This window comes from Theobroma cacao, chromosome 10 (assembly GCF_000208745.1).
Source record: "Theobroma cacao cultivar B97-61/B2 chromosome 10, Criollo_cocoa_genome_V2, whole genome shotgun sequence".
Taxonomy (NCBI): domain Eukaryota; kingdom Viridiplantae; phylum Streptophyta; class Magnoliopsida; order Malvales; family Malvaceae; genus Theobroma; species Theobroma cacao.
Genome location: NC_030859.1, coordinates 2,044,427 through 2,054,453, shown reverse-complemented (window position 1 = coordinate 2,054,453; position 10,027 = coordinate 2,044,427). Strand labels below are relative to the sequence as shown.

Below are 10,027 nucleotides of genomic sequence, written 5' to 3'. Positions count from 1 at the left end.
GTGATGGGGTTCATTTGTAATGCATTATCCTTTCAAGAGCATAGTAGGAAATTGGAAACACACCTGTTGCCAAAATGATATTAAGGTAATTTTGGATCTTATCCAGTCAAATTAATTTTTCTGGTTAAATAGTTATATATATGTATATATATATATATATATAGATGGTAAATTTCTTTCTCCCCACAGCATGAAATATTGCTCTTCCGAATAGTGTTACAGTCCCCTCAATCGTTATCTCAAACAAAGAGGAATTCCACATGATGTGCTTAAACTGAAATTATTATAATTGGTAACAAAGCCTTATGATAATATCAATTATATTAAAGAATATTAACACAAACAAAACACTAATTAATCAAGCTGGTTAAGGCTTAATTAATCACATAATGCTAGGTATATTACCTAAAAAGCAATTGTGTATAGAGAAGCATATATAGTAGGCATATTCTGCTTTTAATTAAAACTTGAAATTTTTCTTTGGCTGCACATCACAGAAACATTGAGTGGGGATTCTTCTTTTCTGAATGATATGGCACAAGTACAGAAACAGAAGAATCAGCAGGTACAGTAACAAAAGCAGCTAATACTCTAGTCATTCTTTGTATAATTTGTAATCCAAAGTTTAAATCTCCAGTGACTATCATTAGTCATGGGCTTCAATAGTTGCTCTGCTTCTAATTCGGATTGAAGTGAAGAGTGCAGCCCCCTTAAATGCCCGTTGCACTGTTTATTGTCAGAAGTAACATTGTCTTCAAGATCATGTTCACTGGGAGTAGATTGTCTCTGGTAGGGCGCTGCCACTTTGCTTGCAAATAAGCCAGAGATCTCCATGGAGGAAAAGGCATTGAGTTTTGCTTAAGAGACGACCCAGCAGCGTCAACCATGAGCTGAAGCCATTGTTTCAACCTAGTCAATGAGCCCACGTAAACAACCGGAAGTGAATTCAATATTCTATCATAACAATCAACTCCTCTAGCTATCTCAAAGTGGCTTCGGAAGTCAATATCAACAATCAAACGCTCAGAACCTCCCTCCCTTGTTGTAATTGATCACATCGATATAGTCGTGATCACCAGCATATATTACTTGGTTATCATGAATTCTTTGCAATGTTGTTAAAACCCATATTAGATTTTGTTCATTAGAGAATATTTGATATGCTGTCTTATTGTAATTCCAATTATATAGTTCAGAATTAAGAACCCAAATGGCATTATCCATGGGAGAAGACGTGTGCCAAGGCTGATGCAATTTTACTAGCATTTTTGCTTATATGATTCCAATTTCCAATTTGAGTTTGACACGATCAAGTATTTTCCAATTTTGGGGACTCAAGTCTTGCAGAACTTCTTGCAATTCGGGAAGCTTTCATTATCTTTGCCTTCTCGGTTTGGGTTGGAAATTTTTTACTCGTCTGTAAGAGTGATTCTCTTAATGCCGTGAAGTGGATCAAAAATCCAAATGACGTCCCGTGGAAACTTGGAAAATGGATTTTACACATTGAGAGCTTGAAGAAGATGATTGGTGATTGGAAAATCTGGCATACGCTAAGGGCAGGAAATAGAGCGGTTGACAATTTGGCTAAAGGGGCAATTTGAAGGGCCTCTGATCTGCTGGAGACCAGTGATGATATAGAACATGGGTTGGCAATTGATACAGAGTAAGCTCTTCTAAATTATTTTCCCAGGTTGCATTAATTTTCTGTTCTTGTTTTTTATGTTTGTGGAACTTCTACCATTGTTTGTCTAAGTTGTGGTCATTGTTGAGGTCCCAAAATGTATGCTGTGGTGGGGATTATGTTGCTGGAGGTTCTTCGTTGGTTTCCAGATTGGGTTGGATCTCATAGGCAACCAGTGGCTTGTCTCCTGACCCTTTCTTTTGCTGCAGCCTACTGGATTTTTGTAAGCAGTAAGGAGCCACCTCACTAACTTACGTGGTAGTCTTTTGTAAATCTTTTATGAAATGAACTTTATTCTGCCTTTCAAAAAAGGAAAGTATTTTCCAATTTGATTTTCTGCGGCAACAAGTTATTTTTTGCACTGTTGCTTGTACCAGGGCCTTCAAGGCCAATCCTTCTGTAACTAATTTCTGATCCTACCAAAACTATTTGATTGGTTAAGAAAAAAACAAAAAATTAGAGAAATTATGTATAAAAAATCATATACATATATTTTAATTAGAGAAAGAAAAATTCAAACCCTGTTATTTAGACAGGAGATCATATACGAACTAATAAGCTAAATGCTCAAATGAATAAAAAATCATATATATTTTTGTATTTTAAATTTCAACTATGATAGATCTTAACTTAGGGTAAATTCATTATAATAAAGTCTAATATTTGATGTCAAAACCTTAGGATTTACAGTCCTAAAAAATTATATATAGATCACGAACAAGATCAAGGACAGAAGAATTATCGAGCGGCTACTTGGCCCTTATCCACCAACCAATTCTAAATTTAATAATTTCATAAATTTGGAAAATGTTAAAAGGTTGATCTTTGAAGATTAGCTCATTTCTGGAAAGCCAAATGATCCAAACAATAATGAAGAAGGCCATGCGCCAGATGGGAGAACTCTCCTCTTTAGAAATGACACCGTTCTAAGCAATAAGCAAAGATCTCATATCATTAGGAAGAACTAAATTAAGATTCCAAGATTCAATCTAGAAGTTTCATATTCTCCATGAGTTATAACAAAGCAAGAGAAGGTGGTCGACTGTTTTGATTTCTTTATTGCAAATGGCACATAAAGCTGCATTACTATTGACAAGACCCCTCCTAAGAAGCTCCCCTCTTACATTGTCAAAATTCATAATTCTTTTTAGACAATGTAATTAAATCATGAACATGCTTAATTAGTAGTACATTATTGATTATATGATTCTTAGGTCGAATTATATCTATGTAATTGAATGTAATCATATTTGAAAAATTAAGTTTTTTTTTTAAAAAAAAAAGTGTGTAGATTTTATTAATTTTAAATCAAGAACAATTTGATTTTATATAATTTTTGTTACCTTGGTTATTATTTTTCTTTTGTCATTTATGAAATTCACTATATTTAAACAAAGTTTTGCATTTTGATCCCAAAAATATAAATAATAAAATTTCAAAGAAAAATTAAAGTATGTAATACAGATGCATAAGATCTAGTACATCTTTTGCTTTCTTAATGAAAATAAGTTAAATTATTTGCGTCATACTAATTTATCTCGTCTAGCCCACAATTTCAAAGTCTTAACTTGTTTAGTGATTTTAAAGTCTTAACTTGTTTTAACTAAAAAATTTACTTCAATTTAGTCAAAATTAAGATAATGGAGAATCAATTATTCTTAAATGTACAAACTAATGAACAATTGTAACTTCAAGGTGGACCAATTGTGAGCAATTATCCTCTACAACATATTTTTGTACAATCCAAACTACCTTGCAAACATGCAGTTCAATAAAATCTCATGATACATTGCCGGTTCAATATTTGGTTAATTTGTTTTTCTTTTTAATGTTCAATTCAAATTTGTTTGTGTGACACAATTGGTTTAGTCCATAAATTCTGACCTGACCCAATTCGTTCATTGCAATTGTTTTTTTTTCCTTTTTTATTATTAATTTATTGACAGAATCAGAGATTAAGAAAAAAATTAATGGAGAATTAAAGAAAAAAGTGCAAAAGAAAGTAAGTGACAAATAGGCAAAACCCAATTTAAAACCTTATACTGATTCTTGTAAATATACATACAATGCCAGGTCTATTTTGGAGGTCAATTAGATACCTTCATTTTTGTTTCTTTAAAAGGGCAAAATGCCAAATATGACTGACCAATCAATTTTTAACAGCTCAAAATACCATAAATGCAAAGTTTTGAGTTTATCCAATGATTTAAATGGTTATTCCCTGAATTAATTATATGGTAAGTATCCCTTGAATAATGAATATATGGTAAGTATATATGGGAAAAATAAGGTAAAACAGCCAGCAGTGAAGAGCCTGCCATTGCTTATCAAATTGAGCAGTTACACAATAAACGTTGACTCGGGAATCTTAGATAATATATATATATATGACAGCGAAAATCCACTTGGATTTTTTTTTTTTTTTTGCATGTATAGCACTATTAACGTTTCTCTATTTGCGCAACAACCACAACTTCTTGGTTAATTGCAATACCATCCTTCGAATAATGGATATTGTTATTGAAATCCAAGATTTTGAAGTGTTTTTTCTTTTCTAGGACCCTCTCCTCTTAATTCCCTCTTCTTAAATCCTTATGCCATGTCTTAACTTTTGGTTATTAGATACTATATATAAAGAACAAATTTTTTCTCTGACTTTGTTAAGATTTTAGAATGTTCTTAATTTGGAAAAATCAAACTTTTTCAATAACACATTTTATATGTAGTTTCAATTATCATTTTTTTATGTTGGGTGACGTAATGCTTAAACTTTACATATCCATCAAAGGAAAACATAACGGTTAGCGTATAGTCTCTTCACTTATTCTTAAGTTACTTCCAAAATAGTAAGTTTTGTTTTATTGTTTCTGCTTTATAACTAATATATATATTACGCTTATTTGGATTAATCTGTACAATGACAAAAGAACATTTAAAAATTGAAAAAAAAAACAATTGTAAATAAGTTATTCAATTAATTAACCCTTGAAATTTGAATGTACAAAATCTTCACTTTTATATACCTTTAAAAAGAAAAATGAAACAAATAAAGATTAAAACCAATCAATTACTTAAAAGTTAGCTCATGGTCAGATTTAATTAATACTAATTATATGATTTCATTTTTTTTGTTGATGTTAGAGACAAAACCCTAACGTCAAAAACACGTGTCGACAAAGCAAGTCAGCTAACAAATACTATATATATTTTCATGCAACGTACATTTTTTCATTCGCATTTCATATGCATGTTCATTTTAACCCTATATTAACCCGCCATATTAACCCTATACAAACTTCTAAAACATCTTGACTATTTAACAAACAAAAAAAAAGACTTGCTCAATCAATTGCTATATACATAATTCAAATAATTCTATAAATTAGAATTTAAATACTCCAGGGACTAATCTGAAATATTACAAAATATAGCATCCCCATAGTGCCTATATATAGTGCAATGAACGAGGTGGAAAAAACAACCACATGAAACAAAAACTATAGCATTAAGCTTTCAATTTCTTTCAGTCATGGCTAGGGCTAGGGGGAGACCAAGACGCGCGTCAAGCTCAAGCAGCGCCAACTATGCCAGGCAGTGGTCTCCGCTGACGCTGGCCACCTTGCGTAATATAAGAGAACGTCCTCATCAGAACTGCCATAGGAGGAAACCAGGGAGCACCGTCACTTACCGTGATCAATCCGATCGTGGCTATGGCTGGCTGCTGCCTGGTTGGGTCGCTGAAGAGCGCCGCATGCGTACTGGCAGGCTCTATAGGGTAAAAACTCATTATCATACGTACAATATGTACATACATCTCTCTCTTCATTTTGAACTATGGTTTCCATTGCCAATATCCTTTTCGTTATTAATATATCTGATTAATCCTTAATATTGTGTGTTTTCAAGTCCTTTTGTCTCTGATATATCTGATACACTGTTTTGTGCAGCAAGTATATTTAGATATAATCATATCAACTAATTAAAAATCAATAGAATATATGAATATTTGGTTTAGTGATAGTAGCATAATTCGTTTGATGGTTGCAGTATTACTATGATCCATCGGGGCGTCAGTACAGCACCAAACGCGAAATCCAACATTTATGGGCTGTTTGTGGCCTGATGCTCGTTCAGTGATCAAATGATGGGAAAAGGTGAAACCATGGATTCACAAAAGAGCATTCATCTCTCCTTTTTTATGCTTGTTTTTTTATCTTTATGCCTAATTAATCTGTGGGTTAAAGTTTTGTAGGGTTCGTTCGGAAGCAGGTGATGATGATTGGAGGAGTTGTTGATGCACATCTAGAGCTAGATTACTCTCTTGTACCATTGTTGTTTACTTTGGCTGTGTAAAACACATACTGTGCCTTGGAATAATAGGTGTAAATAAAATTAACGAACCCTATTTTTAGCTTTAATATCCCAAGTGTCATAGAGCATCTTTTACTTATGACTCTATTATTAACTACGGGTGATATATCTAAATATTGGTCTCACATTGATTGAGGTTTATACATCTTTCCTGGCAAGGTGTCTTTGCATTCAAAGTGAATTCTACATCCAAGATTATGTGCAGATAATCGGCAATACCTCAGTAACTATGCGTTGGGTCTTAGAATTTATGGGAATAGGCTTCATCATATAGCTTATTGGGTGAAATCTAAGAATAAAAACAAAGTTCTGAAAATCAAATAATAAAAATATCAAGCAAATAGAGTCTTAAAATTTTAGACAAAGAGAATTATGGAGGAAAGAAATTAATATGAATATTAATCAAATTGTTGGAAATGCAAAAGTTAAGCTGTTCAATCCCATTGCCATATGGGGGGCATCTTCGTATCTCTTGAATGGCATGCAGATTGGTGTAGAAGGACATAACAATAGAGAAAGAAATTCGTGTACCTGTTCTTTCTAATATATATATATATGTTGAACGAATATTATAAATAAAGGAATATAAAAATAGTAAAAACAGTAATTGGTCTGAGGCGTGGTATCACTGTCCTTAAGGATAATTTCCGCCCCTTCGGAGTATAAAACTTGATGCAAAAGGACTGTAGCGGTTATCCTCCAAGATTCAACAGACTCTTCCTTATAGTTTGCACAAACTATTAAGGAATGACAGGAACAGCAAAAAGAAAAAGCAGAAAACCCAGTAGAGAAGCTAAAGAGAAGAGAAGAGGCAGAGGGAGAAAGCTTTAGAGAAGAAAAGCTTTGGTGTGTGTTGTGAGTGAGGGTGTGAGGCTGTATTTATAGGCATGGAGTGAAGTGAACGTTGCACCAGATCAGGGAGTTGAGGAAAGCCTAATCAGCATTTATACCAAGTCAGGTAGATATTGGAGCAAAACCAAGATAAACGTTGAGGAAAACCAGGAGAATCAGGTAAACTTTGATTTAATCAAATGCTGAAAAAGTTCAAAAAAAAATAAGGTCAAAGTACAAAAAGTCACTTGGACACAACCCACGTGTATACTCGCGCACAGGGGGGAAAATCTGAAGTTTTTAATTATTTAACCCAATCTTGTGTGCATGCGAGCTCACTCTGTTTTCCTTGCTTGCAACAAGCCCATAGTTGGTTTTTCAATATAAGACATTCACCTTTTATATATTTTGACAATATAAAATGTTTGAACCTTATAAAATACATTATTTTTCAACATATATATATATTATATAACTAGTTTTTTAATTAAAATGGTACCAAAGTTAATCTTATGTTTATAAGGTCACTAGTTCGATCCCATGAAATTCTTAAGTACTCAAGGGAGGGAGTCTGTGGAGACTGCAATGCTCCACCAAGATGGGTGGCCTCAATGTGATCTTCATCTCGAGAGCATAGGAAATTGGAAACACACCTCTATGCCAAAATGGTATAAAGGTAATTGTGGATTTTATCCAATCAAATTAACAACCGGAAGTGAATTCAATATTCTATCATAAGAATCAACTGCTCTAGCTATCTCAAAGTGGCTTCGGAAGTCAATATCAATAATCAAACGCTCAGAACTTCCCTTGTCGTAATTGATCACATCGATATACTCGTGATCACCTGCATATACGTCACAAATGGTTTTTTCAAAATTACTGTAGTTTCACTGATTTATGAGTAAATCAAAAACAGTTGAGGGACAAAACCTACAAAATGACATGCAAAATTTCGCCTTACTTTTACTGCCTTAATAGAACTGTTGAGGGGAAGTTGATTTTCATCATGAATGGTAGGTTTGAACTCTCAAAGACATGCAACATAGATAACAGATCAGATGCAGCAGAACAAAGATTCTCCACAACGGCGCAACCCATTGACATGCAAGCACACAAACATACCCAGAGAAAGAGAGCGTGTGTGAGAGATGGAAGGAACATTAATAGTACACGTTCAAATTTCAAATATAGAATTCAAGGCATCTAGAAAGGATAAGCTCAAATTAAGCTCAACATCTACTGCTAAATGATCCAGCAAAAAGACAAAATGCTCTATGGCATACCTCCAGGAACTTTGCCACTACCTTGCCCCCTTGATGCACACACAGCAGCATCATAGCCAGAAAGTCTCAATAGCTTTACCAGAGAAAACCCGATGCAGCTAGCATTACATGAACCCGACTTCACAAAGTGTAGGTCCGTCTCACTCATAGATAATATAAGTGAATGAACCACAGACAACAAGTCGATCTCATACTAACCCACCGAGTGCTTATAGTACTGCAACATGACAGAGCAAAAATAAAGAGAATTAGATCCATATGAAGTAAATGCTTGTTGAAGTTGGAATGCATCTCTTTAATTGTTGATAGTGTTTATCTGAGCAGCCAGCTGCTGCATAAGACTCAGTTAAGTTTAGTCTTATTTTTTATGTTGCAGTCAGTTACTGTTGGTTATCCTACTTGGCACATGTTAGTCTATTACTTTTCAAAAAAAAAAAAAAACATGTTGGTCTATCACTTAGAATTATGGATCAGTTACCTATTGAGTTCATTTAGTGGGTAGTTGTCAGTTTCTATTTTGTTTCCTGTGCTTAAGCTTTAAGTAGCAAACTGATATGAATGAAGAAGTTGTTCTGTTTTTTCTTCACTTCACTGCTCTTAAGCATTCTCTTTACTCTCCTTCATTTTCCTTCACTTTATTTTTTGAAAGTTCAACAATGCTCTTGGACAGCTGCAATCAAGTGGTCCCGCCGATTTGGTGACCATCCTCCTTTGTATGGCTTCTTACTTGCCCTCGTTTTTTCAACTGCTTGTAACTTGCAGGTTTAGTGCTAAGGGATGTAGATGTAAGGAAACTATGAGAGAAGAAAAATTGAAGTTATAACAGAGCAGATGATAACATATATTGCTCTGGTAAAGAGAAGTGAAAGACTGGAAAACAGAGAGGAATGTGCTGAAGGTTCTTCGCACACGTTTCATTCAACTATGAGCAAAATATTTATGCAAATTATACAAAGATTAACACCTGTTAACATAAGGGACAAGTGTTAAACTGTATTAAAAAACTAAGCATGCATGATGACACATCATAAACACCTGTGTACAGCAGTCAACAACCAGTACAACAACGAAGCAAAGTACATAACAGACAAAATGATAAAGTCAATGCATGCTTCAACTCTAACAGTAGATCGAGTCTTTATGGCTATTGTCTTCTTTTCATGGATTTGTAACCATGGAAATATGGATAGGCTGAAATGATGGCTTTTTCGAATGTTGTGATGCCTCATCTTTTTGCTTTGAGGCCGAATGGTGGTTGATGTAGACTATGACGAATTCTTTGCTCATGTGTCACGCCCAGTTTTTGTAATAAGGGCAGATAGCTACGATCCATATTGGTCGACAGGATTTAGAGATGCCGTCAATAGCTTTTTGAGCAGTACTATATTTTGTAATTGTATAGTTTTCTATGCCCGGACTAAGCACTATGTCATGAAAATTTTTTTAACAAATAAACAAGATATATAGAGTGGCATACGGCTCACTGAGATCAATAAAATTATTTTTCAAAAAAAAAATAAATACTCTTGATAAGAAATAAAGAGGGTAAAAGTAAAAAAAAATCACCGAAATTACAAAATTCAGATGATTTTCTAATTGATTAATACTTTTTTCAATCTCTAAAATAAATATAATACAAGAGTCTTTTAACCCTAAAATAAAAAATTACAAAAATTTCATAATTCAAGCTCAAGAATACCATAGATGTAACGTTTTAAGCTTATCCAATGATTTAAATGATTATGCCCTGAATTAATTATATGGGAAGTATCCTTTGAATAAATAAATATATGGTAAGTATATATGGGAAAAATAAGGTAAAACAGCCAACAGTGAAGAGCCTGCCATTGCTTGTCAA

The 10,027-nt window shown here is 33.6% G+C and overlaps 1 pseudogene; it reads right to left on the bottom strand.

Moving 5' to 3' along the window:
- LOC18586089 lies at positions 711-8,395 on the bottom strand (annotated as a pseudogene).